The sequence below is a fragment of the Aotus nancymaae genome, unplaced genomic scaffold (assembly GCF_030222135.1).
Source record: "Aotus nancymaae isolate 86718 unplaced genomic scaffold, 86718_ANA_hifiasm-v0.15.2.pri h1tg000004l, whole genome shotgun sequence".
Classification (NCBI taxonomy): Eukaryota; Metazoa; Chordata; class Mammalia; order Primates; family Aotidae; genus Aotus; species Aotus nancymaae.
Window position 1 is genome coordinate 65,589,253 of NW_026988415.1, and position 13,553 is coordinate 65,602,805.

The following is a 13,553-nucleotide window of genomic DNA, read 5'->3' on the forward strand; positions in this document are numbered from 1 at the left end:
TGTTCTGCAGCCACTGCAGGTGATCCCCAGGCAAGCAGGGCCTGGAGTGGACCTCAGCAGTCCTACAGCAGAGAGGCCTGAATCTTGGAAGGAAAACTAAGAAACAGAAAGAAATAACTTCATCATCAACAAACTGGACGTCCACTCAGAGACCCAATCTGAAAGCCAACAACTAAAAAGATGACAGGTGGATAAATCCACAAAGATGGGAAAAAACCAGTGCAATGAAATGAAGAAACCCGAAGCCAGAACGCCTCTCCTCCTACAAGGGATCACAACTCACCAGCAAGGGAACAAGGCTGGATGGAGAATGAGTGTGATGAATTGACAGAAACAGGCTTCAGAAGGTGGATAATAAGAAACTTCTGTGAGCTAAAAGAACATGTGCTAACCCAATGCAAAGAAATTAAGAACCTTGAAAAAAGATTTGATGAAATACTAACGAGAATAAACAACTTAGAGAGGAATATAAGTGAATTGATAGAGCTGAAAAACACAACACAAGAACTTTGTGAAGCATACACAAGTTTCAAGAGTCGAATTGACCAAGCAGAAGAAAGGATATCAGAGGTCGAAGATCAACTCAATGAAATGAAATGAAAAGGCAAACTTAGAGAAAAAAGGGTAAAAAGGAATGAACAAAGTCAACAAGAAATATGGGACTATGTGAAAAGACCTAATCTTCGTTTGATAGGTGTACCTGAATGTGACGGAGAGAATGAATCCAAGCTGGAAAATACTCTTCAGGATATTATCCAGGAAAACTTCCCCAACCTAGCAAGGCAGGCCAATATTCAAGTCCAGGAAATACAGAGAACACCACAAAGATATTCCTCAAGAAGACCAACCCCAAGGCACATAATCATCAGATTCACCAGGGTTGAAATGAAGGGGAAAATGCTAAGGGCAGCCAGAGAGAAAGGTCGGGTTACCCACAAAGGGAAGGCCATCAGACTCATAGCAGATCTCTCAGCAGAAACCCTACAGGCCAGAAGAGAGTGGGGGCCGATATTCAACATCCTTAAAGAAAAGAACTTTCAACCCAGAATTTCATATCCAGCCAAACTAAGCTTCATAAGTGAAGGAAAAATAAAATACTTTGCGAACAAGCAAGCACTCAGAGATTTCATCAACACCAGGTCTACTTTACAAGAGCTCCTGAAAGAGACACTAAACATAGAAAGGAACAACAAGTACCAGCCACTCCAAAAACATACCACATGGTAAAGAGCATCAACACAATGAAGAAACTGCATCAACTAACGGGCAAAACAGCCAGCTAGCATCAAAATAGCAGGATCAAATTCACACATAACAATATTAACCCTAAATGTAAATGGGCTAAACGCCCCAATAAAAAGACACAGACTGGCAAATTGGATAAAAAGCCAAAACCCATCGGTGTGCTGTATCAAGGAAACCTATCTCACCTGCAAGGATACACATAGGTTCAAAATAGAGGGATGGAGGAAGATCTACCAAGCAAATGGAGAGCAAAAAAAGGCAGGAGTTGCAATTCTCATCTCTGATAAAATAGACTTTAAAGCAACAAAGATCAAAAGAGACAAAGAAGGACATTACATAATGGTAAAAGGATCAATCCAACAAGAAAAGCTAACAATCCTAAATATATATGCACCCAATACAGGAGGACCTAGATACATAAAGCAAGTTCTTAATGACTTACAAGGAGAATTAGACTCCCACACAATAATAGTGGGAGACTTTAACACCCCATTGTCAAGATTAGACAGATCAACGAGACAGAAAATTAACAAGGATATCCAGGACTTGAACTCAGACCTGGAACAAGCAAATCTAATAGATATTAACAGAAATCTCCACCCCAAATCCACAGAATATACATTCTTCTCAGCACCACATTGCATCTACTCTAAAATTGACCACATAATTGGAAGTAAATCACTCCTCAGCAAATGCAAAAGAACGGAAATCATAACAAACAGTCTCTCAGACCACAGTGCAATCAAGATAGAACTCAGAATTCAGAAACTAACTCAGAACCACACAGTTTCATGGAAACTGAACAACTGGATATTGAATGTAGACTGGACAAACAATGAAATGAAGACAGAAATAAAGATGTTCTTTGAAACCAATGAGAATCAACACACAATGTACCAGAATCTCTGGGACACATTTAAAGCAGTGTCTAGAAGAAAATATATAGCAATAAATGCCCACATGAGAAGCAAGGAAAGATCTAAAATTGACACCCTATCATCAAAACTTAAAGAGCTGGAGGAGCAGGATCAAAAAAACTCAAAGCCTAGCAGAAGACAGGAAATAACTAAGATCAGAGCAGAACTGAAGGAGATAGAGACACAAAAAACCCTTCAAAAAATGAATAAATCCAGGAGCTGGTTTTTCAAAAAGATCAACAAAATAGACAGACCACTAGCCAGGTTAATAAAAAAGAAAAGAGAGAATAATAAAATAGATGCAATAAAAAATGATAAAGAGGATATCACCACAGATTCCACAGAAATACAAACCATCATCAGAGATTATTACAAACAACTCTATGCATATAAACCAGAAAACCTGGAAGAAATGGATAAATTCCTGAACACTTGTATCCTCCCAAGCCTAAACCAGGAAGAAGTCGAAACCCTGAATAGACCTATAACAAGGGCAGAAGTTGAGGCAGCAATTAATAGTCTACCATCCAAAAAAAGCCCAGGCCCAGATGGGTTCACAGCTGAATTCTACCAGACATACAAAGGGGAGCTTGTACCATTCCTTCTGAAACTATTCCAAACAATCCAAAAAGAGGGAACCCTTCCGAAATCATTTTATGAGACCAACATCATCCTGATACCAAAACCCAGCAGAGACTCAGCAAGAAAATAAAACTTCAGGACAATATCCATGATGAACATAGATGCAAAAATCTTCAATAAAATACTGGCAAACCGATTGCAACAGCACATCAAAAAGCCTATCCACCATGATCAAGTAGGCTTCATCCTGGGGACGCAAGGCTGGTTCAACGTATACAAGTCTATAAACGTAATTCACCACATAAACAGAATCAAAGACAAAAACCACATGATTGTGGTTTTTTCTCAATTGATGCAGAGAAGGCCTTCGACAAAATTCAACAGCCCTTTATGCTAAAAACCCTCAATAAACTAGGTATTGATGAAACGTATCTCAAAATAATAAAACCTATTTATGACAAACCAACAGCCAATATCATACTGAATGGGCAGAAACTGGAAGCATTCCCTTTGAAATCTGGCACTAGACAAGGATGCCCTCTCTCATCACTCCTATTCAATATAGTATTGGAAGTTCTAGCCAGAGCAATCAGGCAAGAAAAAGAAATAAAGCATATTCAAATAGGAAAGGAGGAAGTCAAATTGTCTCTATTTGAAGACGACATGACTGTATATGTATAAGACCCCATTGTCTCAGCTCAAAATATCCTGAAACTGATAAGCAATTTCAGCAAATCTCAGGATACAAAATCAATGTGCAAAAATCACAAGCATTTCTATACACCAATAACAGACTTAAAGAGAGCCAAATCAAGAACGAATTGCCATTCACAATTGCTACAAAGAGAATAAAATACCTAGGAATACAACTAACAAGGAATGTAAAGGACCTCTTCAAGGAGAACTACAAACCACTGCTCAACGAAATAAGGGAGGACACAAACAGATGGAGAAACATTCCATGTTCATGGTTAGGAAGAATCAATATCATGAAAATGGCCATACTGCCCAAAGTAATTTACAGATTCAATGCTATCCCCATCAAGCTACCAATGACCTTCTTCACAGAACTAGAAAAAGTCACCTTAAACTTCATATGGAACCAAAAGAGAGCCCACATAGCCAAGTCAATTCTAAGCACAAAGAACAAAGCTGGAGGCATCACACTATCGGACTTCAAACTATACTACAAGGCCACAGTAATCAAAATAGCATGGTACTGGTACCAAAACAGAGATATAGACCAATGGAACAGAACAGAGGCCTCAGAGGCAATGCCACACATCTACAACCATCTGATCTTTGACAAACCTGACAAAAACAAGCAATGGCTAAAAGATTCCCTGTTTAATAAATGGTGTTGGGAAAACTGGCTAGCCATATGCAGAAAGCAGAAACTAGACCCCTTCCTGACACCTTACACCAAAATTAACTCCAGATGGATTAAAGACTTGAACATGAGACCTAACACCATAAAAACCCTAGAAAAAAAATCTAGGCAAAACCATTCTGGTCATAGGCATAGGCAAGGACTTCATGACCAAAACACCAAAAGCATTGGCAACAAAAGCCAAAATAGACAAATGGGACCTAATCAAACTCCACAGCTTCTGCACAGCAAACGAAACAGTCATTAGAGTGAATTGGCAACCAACAGAATGGGAAAAATCTTTTGCAATCTACTCACCTGACAAAAGGCTAATATCCAGAATCTACAAACAACTAAAACAGATTACAAGAAAAAAACAAACAAGCCCATTCAAAAGTGGGCAAAGGATATGAACAGACACTTTACAAAAGAAGACATACATGAGGCCAACAAACATATGAAAAAAAATGCTCATCATCACTGGTCATTAGAGAAATGCAAATCAAAACTACATTGAGATACTATCTCATGCCAGTTAGAATGGTGATCATTAAAAAATCTGGAGACAACAGATGCTGGAGAGGATGTGGAGAAATAGGAACACTTTTACACTGTTGGTGGGAGTGTAAATTAGTTCAACCATTGTGGAAGACAGTGTGGTGATTCCTCAAGGACCTAGAAATAGAAATTCCATTTGACCCAGCAATCCCATTACTGGGTATATATCCAAAGGATTATAAATCGTTCTACTATAAGGACACATGCACATGAATGTTCATTGCAGCACTGTTTACAATAGCAATGACCTGGAACCAACTCAAATGCCCATCGATGATAGACTGTACAGGGAAAATGTGGCACATATACACCATGGAATAGTATGCAGCCATCAAAATGGTGAGTTCATGTCCTTTGTAGGGACATGGATGAATCCGGAAACCATCATTCTCAGCAAACTGACACAAGAACAGAAAATCGAACAACACATGTTCTCACTCATAGGTGGGTGCTGAACAATGAGAACACATGGACACAGGGAGGGGAGCATCACACACTGGGGTCTGTCAGGGGGAAATAGGGAAGGGACAGTGGGGGGTGGGGAGTTGGGGAGGGATAGCATGGGGAGAAATGCCACATATAGGTGAAGGGGAGGAAGGCAGCAAATCACACTGCCATGTGCGTACCTATGCAACAATCTTGCATGTTCTTCAAATGTACCCCAAAACCTAAAATGCAATGAAAATAAATAAATAAATAAATAGCTTTCTAATAAAAAAATGATGGGAACTCAAAACCATAAAATGAGAAGAAGGAAAAAAGAGTGAAAGATCAAAAAAAAAGAAAGAAAGAATTGGGGCAATGAATAGACAACAGTTATAAATATAGTAGTTATTAATCCAACTATATTGATAATCACTTTAAATGTGAATAGTAGTCTAAATACATGAACTGAAAGACAGAGACTGTAAGAGTGAATTTTTTGAAAGACCAACTCTATGTTTTCCACACAATACTTACTTTACATATAAAGACAGAGGTAGATTACAATTAAAAGAGTGGAGAAAATATACCATCATAGCACTAATCAAAACCTAAAATGCAATAAAAAAATGAATTATATCTCTCCCCTAAAAGGGAAAAAAAAAGAAAGAAGACTGCTATATCAATTCTGAGAAGGAGACTTCAGGGGAAGGAAAATTATCAGGTATTGAAAGGGTTACTGGGAGGGGGTCTCCAAGATGGCCAACTAGAAACAGCTGCAGTCAGAGGGTCCCACTGAGAAGAATGAAAAGAGCAAGTGAATCCTGCTCCAGCTACCGAGGTATTCAGGTTCTCTCATTCTGACTAACTAGGCAGTTAGCACAATCCATGGAGAATAAGGAAAAGCAGGGTGGTGCAACAGCCCTCTTGGCAGCCACAAGGGGAATGGGGATCTCCCATCCTTAGCCAAGGGAGACAGTGAGTGATTGTGCTACCCCACCCAGGAAACTAGGCTTTTTTTCCACAGATCTGTGCAACCCATGGAATAGGAGGTCCCTCTCATGAGCCCATGCCACCAGGGCTGTGGGTCCCAAGCACAAAACTGTGCAGACTCTCAACAGCCATTTAGCTAGAAACTGCCTAAGATTATTGAGTTCCCATAGGGAGGGTTGGTCACCATCACTGTGGCTGCCTGCTGCCTAAGAGGACTGAGCTCCTAGGGGGAAGAAGCAGTAGCCATCACTGAAGCTCCATTTTTCCCCTGCCATTTTTCCCCTACCAGAGATGGGGAGATGGGGCAGTTTGGACCCAGGAGGAATTCCCCACAACGCAGCACAGCAGCTGTGGCAGATCGTGGTTAGACTGCCTATTTAGACTTGGCCCTGACCCATCCCTCCTCACCAGATGGGGCCTCCCTGTGGAAATTTCAGCAACTCCTGCTACAGGATTACGGACAGAATGCTGATCTCCCTGGAATGGAGCCTTGAAACGAAGGATGGCCACCTTCACCACAGATCAGCAGACTTAGTCTTTCCCCTGCTGGCACTGAGGAATCCAGGCAGTCTGAATGAGATTTCCCCCCAGCAAAGTGCAACCCCTCCCCCATTGGGCAGCCAGAGTGCTCCATTAAGCAGGACCCTGATTCCATGCCTCCTGACTGGGTGAGACCCCTCAACAGGGCTTGCCAGACAGCTTATACAGGAGTATCCCCACTGGCATCAGGTTGGTGCCCTCTAGGATGGATCTCCCAGAGGAAGGAGCAGGCTGCAATCTTTGCTGTCTGCAGCCTCCAGTGGTGACACCTACAGGTGCAGGAGGAACTCAGGTAAATAGGGTCTGGAGTGGACCCCTAGCAAACCACAGAAGCCCTATGGAAGCGGGGTTGACTGTTAAAAGAAAAACAAACAGAAAACAACAACAGCATCAACAAAAAAGCCCCCACAAAAACCCCATCTGAAGGTAAGAAGCCTCAAAGATTGAAGCTGGATAAACTCATGAAAATGAGAAAGAATCAATGCAAAAACACTGAAAACTCAACAAGCCAGAGTATCTTCTCTTCCAAATAATCCCAACACCTATCCAGCAAGGTCATAGAACTGAGTGGAGGCTGAGATGGACAAATTGATGTAAGTAGGCTTCAGAAGGCCAGTAATGATGAACTTCATTGAGCTAAAGGAGCATGATCTAACCCAATACAAAGAAGTGAAGAAACATGATAAAACATTGCACAAGCTGTTAACCAGAATAACCAGTTTAGAAAGGAACATTAATGACCGGATGGAGCTGAGAAACACAACACGAGAACTTCACAATGCAAATACAAGTATCAATAGCCAAATAGACCAAGCAAAGGAAAGAATTTCAGAGCTTGAAGATGATCATGCTGGAATAAGACAGGCAGACAAGAAAAGAAAAAACAGAATGAAAAAGAGTTAATAAAACAACTGAGAACTATGAATTATATAAAAAGACTGAACCTATGACTGATTGGGGTACCTAAAAGAGACAGAAAGAACAAAACCAAGTTGGAAAACATCCTTCAGGATATCATCCAGAACTTCCCCAACCTAGCTAGAGAGGCCAACTTTCAAATCAAGGAAATTCAGAGAACTCCAGTAAGATACTCCAAGAGAAGACCAATCCAAAAACTCATAATCATCAGAATCTCCAAGGTAAAAATGAAGAAAAAAATGCTAAGGGCAGGCAGAGAGAAAGGCTAGGTCACCTACAAAAAAGAAGCCCATCAGACTAACAGCAGAGCTTTTAGCAGAAACTCTACAAGTCAGAAGAGATTGGAGATAAATATTTAACATTCTTAAAGAAAAGAATTTCCAACCCAGAATTTCATACCTAGCCAAACTGAGCTTCACAAGCAAAGGAGAAATACATGTTTTTTGCAGACAAGCAAATGTTCAAAGAATTTGTCACCACTCAGCCTGCCTTGCAAGAGCTCCTGAAAGAGGCACTAAATATAGAAAGGAAAAATTGTTACCAGTCACTACAAAAACACACTGAAGTACAAAGACCAACGACACTATGAAGCAATTACATCAGCAGGTCTGCATGGTTGGGTGCAGTGGCTCACACTGGTAATCCCAGTACTTTGGGAGGCCATGTTGGGCAGATCACTTGCGGTCAGGAGCTCAGACCAGCCTGGCCAACATGGTGAAACCCCATCTCTACTAAAAATACAAAAATTATCTTGGTGTAGTAGTGCGTGCCTCTAGTCCCAGTTACATGGGAGGATGAGGCAGAAGAATTGCTTGAGCCCGGGAGGCAGAGGTTGCAGTGAGTTGACATCACACCGTGGTACTTCAGCCTGGGCAACAGAGCAAGAATCAAGCTCAAAAAAAAGAAAAAAAAGAAAAAGAAATTTTTTAAAAATTCTGCAAAATAATCAGCTAGCATCATGATGATGGGATCAAATTCACACATAAAAATATTAATCTTAAATGTAAATTCGCTAACTGCCCCAATTAAAAGATACAGAATGGCAAGCTGTATACAGTCAATATCTATTGATATGGTGTCTTCATGAGATCCATCTCACATGCAAAGAAACACAGAGGCTAAAAATAAGCGGATAAAGGAAAATTTACCAAGAATATGGAAAGAAAAAAAAGTAGGGTTTGCAATCCTGGTTTCTGACAAAACAGACTTTAAACCAACAAAGATCAAAAAAGACAAAGAAGGGCATTAGAGACTGATAAACAGATTTAGACTCTCACACAGTAATAGTGGGAGACTTTAACACCCAACTGTCAAAATTAGACAGATCAATGAGACAGAATATTAACAAAAATATTCAGGACTTGAACTCAGCTCCAGGTTAAGTGGACCTTATAGATATCGACAGAACTCTCCACCAAAAAACAACAGAATATACATTTTTCTTGGTACCACATGGCTCTTACTCTAAAATTAATTACATAATTGGAAGTAAAACACTCCTCAATGAATGCAAAATAACTGAAATCATAATGGTCTCTCAGACCACTGCACAATCAAATTAAAACTGAAGATAAGAAAACTCACCCAAAACACACAACTAAATGGAAATTGAACAACCTGCTCCTGAATGACTCCTGGGTCAATAATAAAGTTAAGGCGGAAATCAAATTCTTTGAAACCACTGAGAACAAAGAGACAATGTACCAGACTCTTGGATGCAGCTAAAGCAGTGTTAAGTGGGAAATTTATAACACTAAATGCCCACATCAAAGAGCTAGAAATATTTCAAATTGACACCCTAATATCACAACTAAAACAACTAGAGAACCAAGAGCAAACAAACCCCAAAACTCACAGAAGATTTTAAAAAATAACCAGGCTCAGAGTGGAACTGAAAGAGATAGAGACACAAAAAACCCTTCAAAAAAATCAATGAATCCAGGAGCTGGGTTTTTGAAAAAAATTAATAAAAGACCACTAGCTAGACTAATTAAGAAGAAAACAAAAAGAACCAAATAGATGCAATAGAAAATGATAAAGGGGATATTAACACTTTCCCCTTAGAAATACAAACATCCATCAGAAAATACTATAAACACCTCTATGCAAACAAACAAACTAGAAAATTCAAGCGAAATGGACAAATTCCTGGACACATACACCCTGCCAAGACTGAACCAGGAAGAAGTGTAACCCATGAATAGACCAATAAGAAGTTCTGAAATTAAGGCAGTAATAAATAGCCTAGAAAGCAAAAAAAAAAAGGTCAGAACCAGACAGATTTATAGCTAAACTCTACCAGAGGTACAAAGAGGAGCTAGTACCATTTTTTCTGAAACTATTCCAAACAATTGAAAAGGAAGGACTTCTCCCTAACTCATTTAATGAAGCCAGCATCATCCTGATACCAAAACCTGGCAGAGGTACAACAAAAAAAGAAAACTTTAGGCCAATATTCCTGATAAACATCAATGCAAAAAATTCTAAATAAAATGCTGCCAAACTGAATCCAGCAGCGTATCAAAGATGATAATCCATACTTTCATCTTAGAAAACTAGAAAAATAAGAGCAAATAAAATCCAAAGAAGAAGAAAAGAGACAGAAATTAGAGCAGAAATCAATAAAATTGAAAAATAAAAAGTCAAAAGAAAATCAACATAACCAAAAGCTGGTTCTTCAAGGTCAGAGGCATCATATTACACAACTTCAAACTATATATAATGCTACAGGGACCAAAACAGCATGGTCCTGGTGAAAAAAATAAAGCAGACATGTAGGCCAATGGACTGAATAGAAAACCCAGAAATAAACCTACACACCTACACCATTTGATCTTCAACAAAGTCAACAAAAAAAAGCAATGGGGAAGAGACTTCCTATTCAAAAATGCTGCTGAAATAACTGACTAGTCATATGCAGAAGAATAAAACTAGACCCCTACTTTTAACCATATAAAAAATTAATTCAAGATATATGAAAGATTTAAATGGAAGACCCCAAACTATAAAAATCCTAGAAGAAAATCTTAAAAATACCATCTGAACCTTGATCTAGGCAAAGAATGTATGACTAAGTTCTCAAAAGCAATTGCAGCAAAAACAAAACTTGACAAATGGAACCTAATTAAACTAAAAAGCTTCTGCACAGCAAAAGAAACTATCAACAGAGTAAACAGACAATGCACAGAATGGGAGAAAATATTTGCAAGCTATGCATCTGACAAAGTTCTAATATCCAGAATCTATAAGGAATTTGTACAATTCAACAAGCAAAATACAAATAACCCCATTTAAAACTAGGCAATGGACATGAACAGACACTTCATAAGAGAAGACACACATGCCGCCAACAAACATATGAAAAAACGCTCAACATTACTAGTCATCAGATAAATACAAATCAAACCCACAATGAGATACCACCTTGCATGAGTCCAGAATGGCTACTACTAAAAAATTTTTTTAAAATAGCAGATGCTGGTGAGGCTGCAAAGAAAAGGAAATGCTTGTAAACTCATAAACTGTTGGTAGGAATGTGAATTCGTTCAGCCACTGTAGGAAGCAGTTTAGAGATTTCTCAAAGAATTTTAAACAGAATTACCATTTGACCCAGTAATCCCATTACTGGGGAGACACCCAAAGAAAAGTGAATTGTTCTAAGAAAAAGACATATGTCTTCATATGTTCATTGCAGCACTATTCACAATAGCAAATACATGGATCACAATAGCAAATACATCTAGTTTTCTAAGATGAAAAAATACTAGGTGCCCATCAATTGTAAGTTGGATAAAGAAAATATGGTGTATATATATATATATATATATATATATATATATATATATATATGTTGTGGAATATAAAAGGATAAAATTGTGTCCTTTGCAGCAACATGGATGCAGCTGAAGGCCATAATCCTACCCAAATTAACAGAGGAATGGAAAACCAAATACCACATGGCAAACACTGGGTACATATGTACATAAAGATGAAAACAATAGACACCAGGGACTACTAATGGAAGAAGAGAAGGTGGGGAAAGGGCTAGAAAACTACCTATTGGGTCCTATGCTCACTTCTTGGGTGACAGGATCATTTTTAACCCAAACCTCAGTGTCACAAAATATAGCCATGTAACAATCCTGCACATGTACCCCCGAATCTAAAATAAAAGTTCAAAAGATTTTTTTTTTAAAACCTGGTTCTTGAAAAGTAAGTAAAATTAGAGAGGCAGAGCAAGATGACAGAATACACAGTTCCATCAATCACACCCCCTGCAAGAACATCACACTGAAAACAAACACGTGCATAAAAACCAAAAATCAGATGAGCACTCATGGTACCTCATTTAAACATCATATTGCTAGAAGGGGCACTAAAGAGATAGAATAAACAAACCTGAATCGCTAACACTACCCCACCCCTGCCCCAGAGGTGCTGAGAGCATCTCTGGGCACTGGGGGAGGAAGGACACAGTAATTGTGAGGCACTGAACTCGGTGCTCTCCTGTTAGAGCAGAAGGAAAAAACAGAGCCAACTCAGCTGATGCCCACCCACAAAAGAGGCATTTAAACCGACCCTAGCCAAAGGAAAATTACCCATCTCAATGGTCCAAACTTGAGTAGTGCCTGAAAACCTCGCCGCCAAGGGACAAAGTGCTCTTGTTCTCTAAGTAAACTTGAAAGGCAATCTGGGCCACAAGGACTGCAACTTTTCGGTGAGTCCTAGGCCTTAACTCAGCCCAGAGATGGTGGACTGGGAGGGCACATGACATACTGAAAGACCAGCTGGGGCAGCCAACAATGTGCTGGCATCACCCCTTCCCTAACTCCAGGCTGCACAGCGCCCAGCTCAAGAAAAGACACCTGACTTTCCCTTAAGGAGAAGGGACAGAAAAGTGGGGAGGACTTTGTTTTGCATCATGGATACCAGCTCAGCCACAGCAGGATAGGGCACTGGTCAGAGTCATGAGACCACCATTCCAGGCCTTAGGTCCCAGATAACATTTCTAGACACACCCTGAACCAGAAGAGAACCCAGTGCCTTGAAGGAAAAAACCTCAGTCCTGCCGGCATTCATCAGCTGCTAACTGAAGAGCCCTGGGGCCCTGAATAATCAGCAGCAATACCAAGGTACTACATGGAGGGCTTTGTGTGAGCCTCTGAGATTTGTGGGCTTCAAGTGAGACTCAGCACATTACCAGTTATAGTGGCCATGGGAAAAAACTCCTCTTGCTTGAAAAAAGCAGTGGGAAAAATTAAGGGAACTTAGTCTTGCACATTAGTTACAAACAATACCATAGGGTGTGGTAGAGCACCAAGCAGGTTCTTAGGAATCCCCAATTTCAGGATGTGAATCTTGGATGGCATTTTTGGACCTATCCTGGGCCAGAGGGGAACCCACTGCCCCGAAGTGTAAGTACTGGGTAAGGCAGCATTCACCACAAGCTGACCAAGAGACTTTGGGCCTTAAGGAAACATCTGTGGTAGTCTGGTAGTACTCCTCATGAAAAGAGGTGGTGGAAGCCACAGGGTGCAACTTCTCTGCCTTTGGAAGAGTGAGAGAAGAGTGAGAAGAACTGCAACTTGTAGTTTGAGTGCCAACTCAGCCACAATACAGTAAAATACCATGTAAACTTCTAAGGATTTTTACTCTAGTCCCTGACTCCCTCCCAGATGGGACTTCTGGACCCACTGAGGGCCTGAGGATCCTCACTATCCCAAGGGGAAAGATATAGACCTAGCTGGCTTTGCTATCTGCTGATCTTAGAGCCCCAGGGCATCAAGTGAACATAGGCAATAACCAGGGAGTGGTTACAGCAGGTCTTGGGTGAGACCCAGTGCTGTGCTAGCTTCAGGTCTGACCCAGAGCATTTATAGTGGCGGTGGCCACAGGGGTTGTGTCACTTCACCCCAAGCATTACATGGCTCAAAATACAGAGAGACTGTATGGGAGAAATTAAGGGAAGGGAACAAAATCTCTGCCTGGTAACCCAGATAATTCTCTTA